General features: G+C 38.3%; 1 protein-coding gene across 1 annotated transcript in view; it reads left to right on the top strand.

Moving 5' to 3' along the window:
- Positions 1 to 12,166, top strand: part of ncam2 (neural cell adhesion molecule 2) — a 163,355-nt gene that overhangs the window by 102,930 nt on the left and 48,259 nt on the right.

The raw sequence follows: 12,166 nt of genomic DNA, 5'->3' as shown, positions 1-12,166 counted from the left end.
CAGATGTGGAACAACGTCTACATCCAGTGTACTCTGTTTCACATTCTCTGTCTGTCCACTCTGTCTGTACCACTGGGATCTCTGGTGTGGGCTGAGGACCAGTTTTTTTCCCTCCTCCTTCTCTTTTTGAAGTTTTCATCTCTACTTTTGAAATCTATGTTGTGACTGTTTGAAAATCTTGCAAACTTCATATTATTGGGGTCAGTCATCCTCCAGATCCTCTTGGAAACGTCACAGACAAGCTCAAACCCTTTTCCGCCAACCCACAAAGCTGGCAGCATCCTTGACATTATCTTCACTAAGAGCTCCACCACATCAAACCTCAAAGTAACTCCTCTTCACATATCAGAACATTTCTTTGTGTCATTTTCACTTCCGTAAGACTCCACCTCCAACTGCTTCTACTTTTACATTCAGAATAAACCCTGACCACATTTTCATGATCTTATTCATGTTCCTCCTGCACATCTTTCTCCACATTTCTGGACTTGCTTTGCCCTCTCACCTCCAAGCCAGCTATACCACCTCCTTTCAACCCCTCACTATCTGACATCCACTATTCTGAAATAAAATATGTTTTGCAGAGCTGAGAGAATGCAGTCTGTGTATTCTTTTCTTATTCTGTTGCTATCACAAAGATTGTATTCTTTCACTCACTTTCTATCAATACCAACACTTCTCTGGCCCATGTAAACTGTTCTCTATATTCTTTATGTATTGTGCAGTATTTCTCTTCCTGCTCTTGCTACAGGCTTTCTTTCTGTTGATGACTTCATCTGATGATTTTGTTTGGGCTGTCACTGAAATTTGAGCCACATTCAGTTATCCAGTTGTGGCGGAACGAACTCATACACAAAATGAAGCACAACCTTTCACACATTTCACACATGCTACTAACTAAAGAAGAAATAGTGATGCTTAGAGTAATGAACCAGCAATATGAAAAAGCTCATATGACTGCTATGACCTTTATCAAGTATTCTGGTTTCTTCAAGTCTGCAAGTGACAGACCTCTGCTTAAGAAACCAATATTCAACCCCGCTAATGGTGCTAAATACAGATCTGTTGCACTCCTTCCATCCTTATCCATGACTCTGGAACATGCATTGTTTGGATAGCTGCATTCATACCCTCAACCTCCTAGATGCCTGTTTGCCTTGCATTCTATGACCACAGCTCTCCTTGTGGTCACTGAGGCTTTATATAAAGCCTAAGAGACTTCTGTGTCTTCTTTTCTCATCGTCCTTGTCCTGACTTTCACCAGATACTCATTTACAACTCATTTCCAGCTTTGGCATGCTCTGATCTGATTCTCATCATTCCTACATGATCAATCATACCATCTACCCCACACAGCGTTACTAATGGAGTCCCTCATGGGATAGTACTTGGTCCACTCTCATTCTCTTTGTATATTAATAAATCGCTTGCTTATTAACCGGGTCAATACTTTTTTTTTTTTCATATTCCCTTCAAAATCTTTCAGGCCAAATCTGCCAGCCTTTCTGACATCTATTCAAGGATGTAGACCCATCATCTGAAATGCTATACTAAGCTAAGTAAAAATTCTCCCCTGCTGGAGCTGTCAAACAACATTGACTTCCATACTGTGCATCCAACACACATGTCTGAAAAACTTGGTTTGATTTTAGATGATGGACTCAGGTTTTCCAATAGTGTCACATCAACCAACAGATCCTGCAGATTTCTTCTACTTCACCTGAAGCATATGACCTTTTCTGACTGCAAAATTTATTCAGCCTCTTATACAAGCCCTAGCTCTTTTTAGACTTGACTAATGCAACTCTCAACTTTCTCCTATCATGTGTAGTATCTCAGCAACTGTTATTGTATCCCCAATTATCACAATGTACACCTTTTCATACTACAAATTGCATACCCGCATTCCTCAGGTCTTTAACATTAGAGCATTTGGCATGTCCATCAATAAGCTTTAAACATGCGCATTATGGAAGATCTCACCCTCTTCAAAGTACTAGCTCCAAAGTGGTGGAATGAGCTTTTGCCTAGACTCACAATTTTTTATTTTAAATTGATTTCTATTATTTTTTATGCACTTTATAATGCCTTTTTATAACCACCTAGACCACTCTAGACCACTCTAGTACTTGCACAAATGATTATAAGTGCTCCAAATAATCTCCAAGTAAATGTAAATGTCAGTAAATGCTTGCAGTATGTACATGGCATGTAGTCCTATGAACATTGCATTTAAATGAAGTGTTGAATTTTTAATTACCTCAATGCTGACTTGAATGGCCCAGCAGCCAAAAATAAACAACTAACAGCAGTCATGAGGTCAGAAGCTGACACTACACATATACTCACAAATTGGAACAAGAAGATATGATGAATTTAATAAGATTCTAAAGTTTTAAAATCCCTCCATGATGTGGCTGGTGCATTTATACCAGCACCAAACGTACTAAAATTCCATTGTTATGATGCCTCAAGCAAATAAAATCTGATCTGGAACGGTCTTATGGTTTTGCTTTCCCATTGCTAAAGGAGGTAATCAGGGACTGAGGAAATGTGCAACAAATGAACAACTGTCTCCAATTGCACGCCTACATATTTTGTCAGTATGTAGGTATAACTGTTATGAATGTCAATGAGTGTAGATACAAGATAGCTGCACCTAATGAATTGTCCAATTAATGTAACAATATTCTGACATTTTTACACTGATGTGCATACATGGTGTAGATTTAAGTGTGTTATTGTCAAACAAAAATATGACTCTATGTAAAGTGCAGTAGTGAAAGGTAGGATGTGAGTGTGTATAAAGGGAAAATCAAAACATCCTTACCCACATCTGTAGCAGCATCGAACAAAGATAATGCATTATACGAAAATACAAGCCAGGTCAAATCTAGGAAACAAGGAAGAAAGTCTTGGCCTTAAAAAGACAGAAAAGCACAAAGGCTTTTGCACTAAAGCAAAGACACTTGAGGGTATGAATAGAGAAGCATCAAGAGATCATGTGAACAATGCTTGCAGCTCTTTGAACCACACATCAAGCAAGGGGATCAGTACTACAGATTTGTCATTATGTCAGTATATACACAGCTAACACTAGACATGCAAAATGATATGAATGGTTACATTTCAATAGTAGCTGCTGTTTAGGGAGTTGTTGATTTTGGGAGATCAAATTCTGCCTCATGTGTTTTATTCCACAATCAGGAAGTCATACAATATTCTGGCCTGCCATCTGTGGATCATATTTTGCACATCCACAGTTCACTGGATAGCCAAAGCCAAGGTTAGAGCTATAGTTAAACATGCTGTTGTAGAGTGAGTAACGAACGCCCCCATGGTGTTGTTTCTGAAAGAGCAGGCGTATGTTATTGCACTGACGAGTCACTCAATAGGTACTTGTGACCAGGTGTGCCATGTTGAACATAATGACTTAGGAGACATGTTGCATCACGTTGTCTCTGTTCCCCCTGTATTGCTCCTCTCTCCAAGCTCCATCACTGAGCTCTTCATGGTGATTAAAGTACTCTGACACACTTCTCTCTCTTTCTTTACCGTTGCTTGTATACAACAAAAAGTGTGAATGTTTCAGCTATGGTAATGATAATGTCTGTAATTAACCAGTCGTATTTAATTGATGAAGAAATGCACAGAACATCACACTGTCTCAAACATAAATTAAATCTAATTAAACTAAATTTAGAAATACATAGTCACAGCTGACACACACACACACACACGCAGTAGTGAGTTGAGTGAATGTGTGGTGTGTAGGAATTTTCCGAGGGCACAGGCCTTGCACCTGTAAGTGGTTAACTCTATTCCAGCTGGCTCTGTTAGTGAATGGAGCCAGGCTTCTCTCTCTCTCTCTCTCTCTCACTCTCTCTCTCTCTCTCTCTCTCTTTCACACTCACTGTCTCTGCGTTCTCTCCCCAGAGACACAGCATTCTACCACACAGGCTAGAATAGGTGCTTGCAACAGCTTAGCTCAACTTCTCGCTCACTTCCTTCCCTGTTTCCCTCTATCCCTTACAATCTCCATACATTACCTTCGCCTGATACAGGAAGAAGTGCTACTGAAAAATCTCTTTCTTGAAGGAGATGTACTTGTAACATAATCCCCTGAAGTAAAATGCATCCACTGACAGTATCATCAATGCATAGACAGATAAGATGCTAATGACCTATCATGTTAACACACATATAATACAAATGTACAGTTTGTTGATTGATTCAGACTGCTTTTGTTTTAAAACCATGTTAAGGGCACTAAACTTTACTTTGGAAGGGAAAATAAAAGTCATATTTAGGGTGAAATTCTAATGAATAAAGACAACAGAAATGAATACAAAGCTCATCCTCTGTAGGAATTAAATGTAGGGCTTGGGGATGGAGGTTAAGATTTTATTATGTTGAAATTGAATCATATTCTCGGTTGAGTCAAATTTATTATCAGACCCAGAATTGACTCGACACAGGCTGACCTGCCTGAATAAAGGAGATATGAACATGCTGAATCCAACACTTCTGGAGGACAATGACAGGCCTGAACACTGGCAGAGCTGCACATGGGGCTTGGAAATAAGGCTTATCAGCTCCAACTCAGTGCCTAGGAGATGGGAAGTATCTTGCCTACTTCATACTGAAGCCTGAGCGAGTCTGAATGCAAGGAAGGCTGTGTCACTTGAATTGAATGGCCTTGGGCACAGCACATAATAAGGGTACTGACCACCAGTCCAAACAGAAAGACAGTTAACTGTGAGTGCATATGCATCTATGGATATTCATAGATTTTCGTCTAGCACAAATTAATTTTTTCTCAGTTCACTCAAGAGATGTATTCTGTACTGAAAGCTATCATTATTGCAGTATAAAGTGTTCACAAGCTGTGTCACATGTAGAATAAACAGATTTCTAAAGAAATCCCACTTTTATTGGTAATGCTTATTTTCATGTCACATCGGATTCAGATTCAAATAAGTTTATACGTGGGTAATAAGGGCCATGCTGGAGATGGTAGTTATTTTCTGTCACTGCTGTCAGAGTCGTGCTGTGTTAATTAATTGGGAAGACATTATGAGTGATGCCATAAGCTGAAAACAGCATTTCTTTGCCCGACAGAACAAATAACAGGAAACAGGTAAATAAAAAAAAATACATTTCTGGAGCTGTCTCATTATCTCATGGTGAAGTGTTTCTGCATCTGTAGGAAACAACAATGCAGTCATATAGAATTTAAATAGAACAACTTGCACATTTTACTTAGTCAAGACAGCACACTGGAAGGGCAAGGACAATAGCACTCCTCAAAAAATATGGCCAAGTTGTGCTTCTTAAACTCTCCTTGCTTTTGTCTGAACTAAATGGCTGGTATGTCAGCCAGCAAAGAGATTAGAAGATCCTCCATCACCTGTACCATCAGGAGTGTCTGTGAAAACCATTTCGCTGATGTTTATGTAAAACTGCCGAAGCTTGAAGCTTCCACCCTCTTGCATTTATCAGCAAGCTTTCTATATGGTATGTGCAAATCTATGTGCTATTGAAAAGCACTTTTCTAAACACAGTGGGGATAGAGTGGCTTAAGCTGTCAGCTCGGTAGACATACAGTCGGTGTCTTACACCGAGGCTGATAGTGTCATTTTGCCTGCATCAGAACCACTATGCTATTTGTCAACCTCTCACGTCCAAAACCAACAGTGAGCGATTCTTTCAGTCTCACCAGTCTTGTCTATAGTGACATACACAAGTACATCCATCTCTGGTCTCTTTTTCACGCTTCTCTTTTATACTCCTTTGACAGTCATTCATTTCATGCTTTCTTAATACTGTAACTTGTCAATACATCCTACAATCCCATCTTATCCTTTGATGCCTATTCCTAAGCCAGACCTGCAATTAATAATAAATAAATAATTCTGTTTGTATTATTGCTGTATGATGTACGATTTGTAAAAGAGAAGGTGGGAATGAGCGTGTTGGCACTCCCCACAGATCTGTCACCATGTCACACACTCCTCAGGGCCCTGTACTGTGACACTGTCACTAAATATTAATGAGGCACTCCATCAGCCTCAGGAGGTCTCCGTCACCAGACATGGCATAATCACTGCATTCAAAATAGCCATCTTCCTGACAAAACACAGGCAGATAATGATGCTGATTGAATGTGTCCTCTTTTGCTCCATGATTTATGACAAAGTCACAGAATTCCATGCTGACACAGGGTGATTTATGGTGCACAGACTCATGGGAGTTTAAGGGCTGCACTGCCAATCATTCTGGACAATGATTGCATGGACCAAAGGCAGGGCCTGTGGTGTATGCTCAAGTAGCTTCGCATGTTTGTTGCTTTGCTGATTACTCTGGTGTGGCTTTAACACAGACAGGAGGTTAGTCATCAGAATACAGGTTACTACAGTCAATCATTTTGTCAGGTAATCAGAATTACCCTCGGACTCACACTTTCCACAAAAAACGCCTCAAGTGGTTATTCCCCAGTGTGGCAGCAGTATTGGATTTACTTGCGCGAAACAAAAGCAGAAAGTAAAGCAAAACTTTGGGTGAATATTCAGTAATTAAGTACGGCAGCTGATAGAACAGTTACTAACTGTTGTCCAGCCACAAATCTGATGCCTTAATATGGAGTTCTCTCAAATCTGGGCTACTCTAGAAGATAATCAGGATGATTTTGTTGCTGATTTTCTCCAAAACACAATCATAAAACGTGTCCCAATTAGAGGCAATTCTTATATAATTATCTTCCCAGATCAGCCCACTGTGTGTAAAATCCAACATGCACCGCTTCAATCGACTCACACTGCAGTCAAGATAAAATCCTAAATATTAAATGTTTTATACTTATGATTCAAAATCTTGGTAGTGTGTGTGTGTTTGTGTTTTTATGTGTCTGTGTATGTATCTGAGGGATTGGGAGTGTATTTGCAGGACGGGGAGGTGCACTGTCTCAGATAAAAATGCAATAATGATGTAATGTGTGAAATATGGATAACCAATAACAGTAAACTACTGCATCCGTACTATGTTCTTTCCTGAGAAAGATGTGAGTTTTCAAGAATTTCAAGCAAAGTTTGGGATTCATTAGTGTAATCTGCAAGTTTGGGTTAATTATTTTGGGTAAACCTTTTTGGAGGGGCTTTATTCATTAATCTTCAGGACATGGTATTTTAGTCAGGGTCCCGGTGGACCCACATGAGTTAAGAATTCAGCCCGGATGAGACGTCAGTCAGTCTCTAGGCATCATGCACACACATTCTTTCACACCTAGGCAATTTAGCAAAGCCTGTCAACGTTACGGCATGTTCTTGGACAGTGGCATGCTTTGAAAACGGAGAACATGCAAAATTCTGGGCAGTCAGTAGCCTGAGCTAAACCACTGAGCCTGAAGCTGTAAGGAGGCAATGCTACTCACTCGCTGCATCACCATACCACCCACAATGGTTTCTACTGCCCAAAATACATTACACTTACATTTAAAGGTGTAATGATTAAAAACCTGTCTAGCTAAAGAGATACAAATTACAACATAAGACAGATTACTATGCATCTAATTCATGAAGATATAATACTTGTACTACTAAGCCAACTAATAAAAAAATGTTTATTTAATTATTCTGTGATAAATTCTTTTCTGATCATCAATAAAAAATACAAGGCCTACAGCCAAGTCTGCAGAAAAATATGATTTTGCACCTCCTCTGCTGAAAACTTTTATTATCTTTATTATCTTTTTATAGAATACTCATGACACATTCTTGGAACAGTACAGTATAGAGACACAAGAGTAAGTCATAATAAAAAAAAATGGAATACAATATACTAACTTTGGGGCATAATTACCCTGTACGTATGGTGTGCTTTGGGAGTGACCTCTGCCAAATGAAAAACACAAACTCATCATCAGTGGTTTATTGACTCGGAGCTGCAGGGCCTTGGCCCCTCTCCATCAGGGAGCCCAGTCTTTGATCTCAATATCTCCACCAAATATATACACGATGAAGAAGCACATTAAGCTGCAAGGCAAAGAGCAGCAGCACAAGAGACCAAAGAGACACATCTCTTCAGTCTGGACCTTTTCCTTTGCTTATTGCATTAAAAATGATAGAGCAGGGATGGGGGAAATTCTGTGATGTAAAGCTGAAGGTGCTTTGTCTCAGTTTGTTTTGGAGCTAACAGTCGTACTGGTTGAGTGGGCGTTATATCCTATCGCTCTTCGTAATTGGATGTAATGGGATCCTGCCCTCATCTCTAAAGATATCTGAGAGCATGCTGGAACAAAGCATGCCTGTTCTTTTAGTGTGCTTCTCCTGATTTTATCAAATGTACACGGGAAATGCAGCAGCTACAGAGCAATGAGTTAACTAGGCAGAAAATAGGAAGGAATAAACAAAGAGAAATGTACCATTCTTCGTGATGCATGATCAAAACATTTTCTAACTAAAACTGTTTGTTTGAGAAGTGGGAATTAAATGTCCCAGAAAATCTAAGTGAGGAATAAAGAGAAGGGTTATGAAGGGATTACTCTTGACAATCACCTTGTTTGTGCAGCTCCTACAATTCAGTGAAGTATCCTGAATATTTAATTATGAGAAAATCTTTAAACATGGCACACCTGCATGTTTTCTCATTTGAATTATACATGTAGCTGATTTAAAAGTATATGAAATGTTGAGAAGTGCAACACAGGAAAACATGTCTGCTATGCTGTGAGGGGATTTTGCTGGTAGGGTTCATGTCCACTTGTCTCCTTAGAGGGAAAAGTCACTGCAAATCAATACAAAGGGCAGCATTCAGAGCTCATAAGTAAAGACTTAAGCTTTGTGTGTGTGTGTGTGTGTGTGTGTGTGTGTGTGTGTGTGCGTGTCCATGTTTTTGTATGGCTGCCAGCTAGAGTGTGATCTATATTTATTTTCTATGTATAAAGCAATAAGCAAATTTTGCCCTTGTTAAATGGTAATCAGCAGCTAATTCTGTTGCTTTATAATCATAGAGTGTATGATTTGATTAAGAAAAGATTTGCATAAAATGGCAACCTTCACACTGAGTGTGTGTTGTGGAATTGCTTGTGTTGTTGTGTGGTCTTCAGGGAAGATTGGCATCCCTCCATGCTTTAGGACATGATTACACTTAGGCATTACAGTACTTCCTGCTTAATTGCTGCTTATAGACATATACCTCCCAGTTGTGTTTAATGGGGTTTAGAGTATTATAGCCAGATTGCACTACTTGAATTAATTGCCATTGAATAATTGCTTTGAAGAAATCAACCTGCATTATTGATTTATTCAGCCCAAGATGTCTAATAATGCTGGCAATGCATTGCAGTTAGATACATGCTTACATCTATATGTGGATATAAATATGCAAAGCAGAAATTTCACAGTACATGAATATGTAATAATAGCGGCTTTCTTACTTTTAGGAATGATCATGTGTTTTTAGACCCAAGAATTTAAGCAAAAGAGGCTCATAGTTTCGGCTTATGAGAACAGAACATGGTCATTAGCCATGTTTTAACAATAATCACAATATTGCTTTTTAGTGAACTGAGTGATGTAGCTGGGGAATATGTAAAATAAAACTAGAGAGAGACCATAATGCAATTTAAATATTTATAAAAAGTAATCTATCAGTGATTCTTTAAAGATACTGTATGTGTAATGTGTTTTCTCATTCTTATGCGGTTCAGGATTTTATGCATGTGATACATACAATATAATAGAACTCTTGCATATTGTAGATCATATGAGTCTCGTAGAGTGTGTATTATCCAGTCTAGTGTACACCAAAAGCAAGTTTTATTCTGATTCCATCCATCCATCCATCCATCCATCAGGGCAGTGGTAGCTCAAGTGTGTAAGGCTCTGGTCGTTGAATATAAGACAGGGGTTCAAGCCCCAGCACCGCCAGGCTGCCACTGTTGGGCTCTTGAGCAAGGCCCCTAACCCACCCTGCTCCAGGGGCACTGTGTCATGGCTGACCCTGCACTCTGACCCCAACCCCCAAGGATGAGACATGTGAAGAAAGAATTTCACAGTGCAGTAAAGTATATGTGACAAATAAAGACAACTTAAAAAAAAAAAAAAAGATTCACATGTTTATGGTGTTTTTTCTTTGTTCTTAACATATCTAAAAATATTTCTTTAAAAATTAGAAATGATTTATTTTGCTTCTTTGTTTCATTTCCAACAACAAGAAATCCAGTTGTTGTTCAATTACAGCAAATTATGCAGCAAACAACTGACATTTCTTGAGTAATGCACAGAGTGGACTGGCCTGTCAATGCTACCAAGAACAGATTTGTCTGGGTGTTATCTGCATTTATTAGTTAAAGCGCACGGAGGATGAAAATATGTCAAATAAAACTGACCTTGAATCAATTCTTCGTTGATTCTACATGATGCAGTGTGTAGCTTGGAATCATAAATACCCAATGCATCATAATCATAACCACTAAAATAAGATTTGAACCAGTCAAAGACTTTAAGGTCAAAGAATCTGCTGGGTATGAAATCACTTAAATGTAATGCACCAACTCCATGTGCCATCAACATAAATATGGCCCTGACAATTCCTCAAACAACCTGGAACATATATAAATAATATATGTGTTACGTGAAAACGAAATATAGTACAGACCACTGGAGAACACAATTTGTAATTTCGGTGGTTTCATGCCATCAGCTTCTAAGTGAATTGATTAAATCCTACAGTAAAACCTTTTCAGCAGCACTGAGTGGGTTGAATGCCTCTGATAAATTGTTTTAAAAATGAAAAGTGCAGTACAGTGGTATTGCAAAGTATAAGATGTGAATTTTAAATATCTAGTTTGAGGTTGGTTGGTAATTGTATAGGTCATTTGTTTTTTGTGTAGTGACAGGACATATGCAGTATTTCAGACTGAAGCTAAGAATTAATGAGAAAGCAGGAATGTGTCTGCATATGATATTAGTTTCTTTCAAAATGCTGCAGTCGTGGCAGTCTCGAAGACATTTGCTTTTAATGTAATTTACTAAACATTACACAAACCAGACGCAACGCAGAGAGCGTGTCTGGATGGTAGCGTCATAGTGTATAATACAGAGCACGCTTTAGTTCTCATTCCTGTTAATTAATTTGCATAGACGTAGAGCTGTGTGTAAACGTAACGCTAATTTTAGAGTTAAACATCATTTAACAATGCTTGCAAGATAGATATTAACTAATCCACAGTCATATAGGAAACCTTGTGTCAGTGTTGTGGGAAATATTGGCATCAAGAACCAAGAATCCAAACTCATTACTCTGTATAACAGATGGTTACAGATACTTTTAGCATTGTTTATACAACTTTTAAGGTTCTTAGCTGGTGATATTATTATTTAACACTGTTCCCTTTGTGTATTTTGGGAAGGTTTGGGTTATCTGATATTTTTAGGCAGTTTTATAATGCTTAATAAATTCAGGCTATGATGACTAGTGCCTCCCTATCTGTTTAATTAGATGATTTGTCTGACAGACATAGAAACTAATAAAAAGCCTTTGTCTCGTGAATGTTGAACAATTAATTAGTTTAATTATTAATGAGTTCCACTGATGACACACAGGAATGTTGTCAGAGATAACCCATGACCCAGAAGCACCACTGTGTGAGTGTGTGTGTTAGTGTTTGTGCATGTGCATGTGTTTATATCTTGGTAGGGACAAATGTTCCCACAATGATATAGGAATATCTGACAGTATTTACTGACCCAATGAGGAAAGCTGCATATTTTTAGACAATGCTACATGATTTATTTGGCGTTATGATTAGACTGAAAATTTTCTTTTAGTAACTGAGGTTAAGATCACGGTTAGCTTTAGATTTAGCTTTAAGTAGATTCATCCTCAAAAGAATTGTAAGATCCATTTGTGGATATAGATATGCAAAGAAAGGCATGAATATGTAATAAAAAAAAGGTTTTCTTACTTTCAGGAATGATCATGTGTTTACACCCAAGAATTTAAACAAAAGAGTTTTATAATATTGGCTTATGAGAAGAGAACATGGTCACTAACAATAATCACAATATTGCTTTTTAGTAATATTAGTTTACGGTTTGATTTATGTAGAAGTAGCTTTAATTAGCTCCATCCTCAGAAGAAAAGTAAGACGTGTGTGTAGGATTTT

The sequence above is a fragment of the Hemibagrus wyckioides genome, linkage group LG06 (assembly GCF_019097595.1).
Source record: "Hemibagrus wyckioides isolate EC202008001 linkage group LG06, SWU_Hwy_1.0, whole genome shotgun sequence".
NCBI classification, from domain to species: Eukaryota; Metazoa; Chordata; class Actinopteri; order Siluriformes; family Bagridae; genus Hemibagrus; species Hemibagrus wyckioides.
This window is presented reverse-complemented; position numbering and strand designations above follow the sequence as displayed.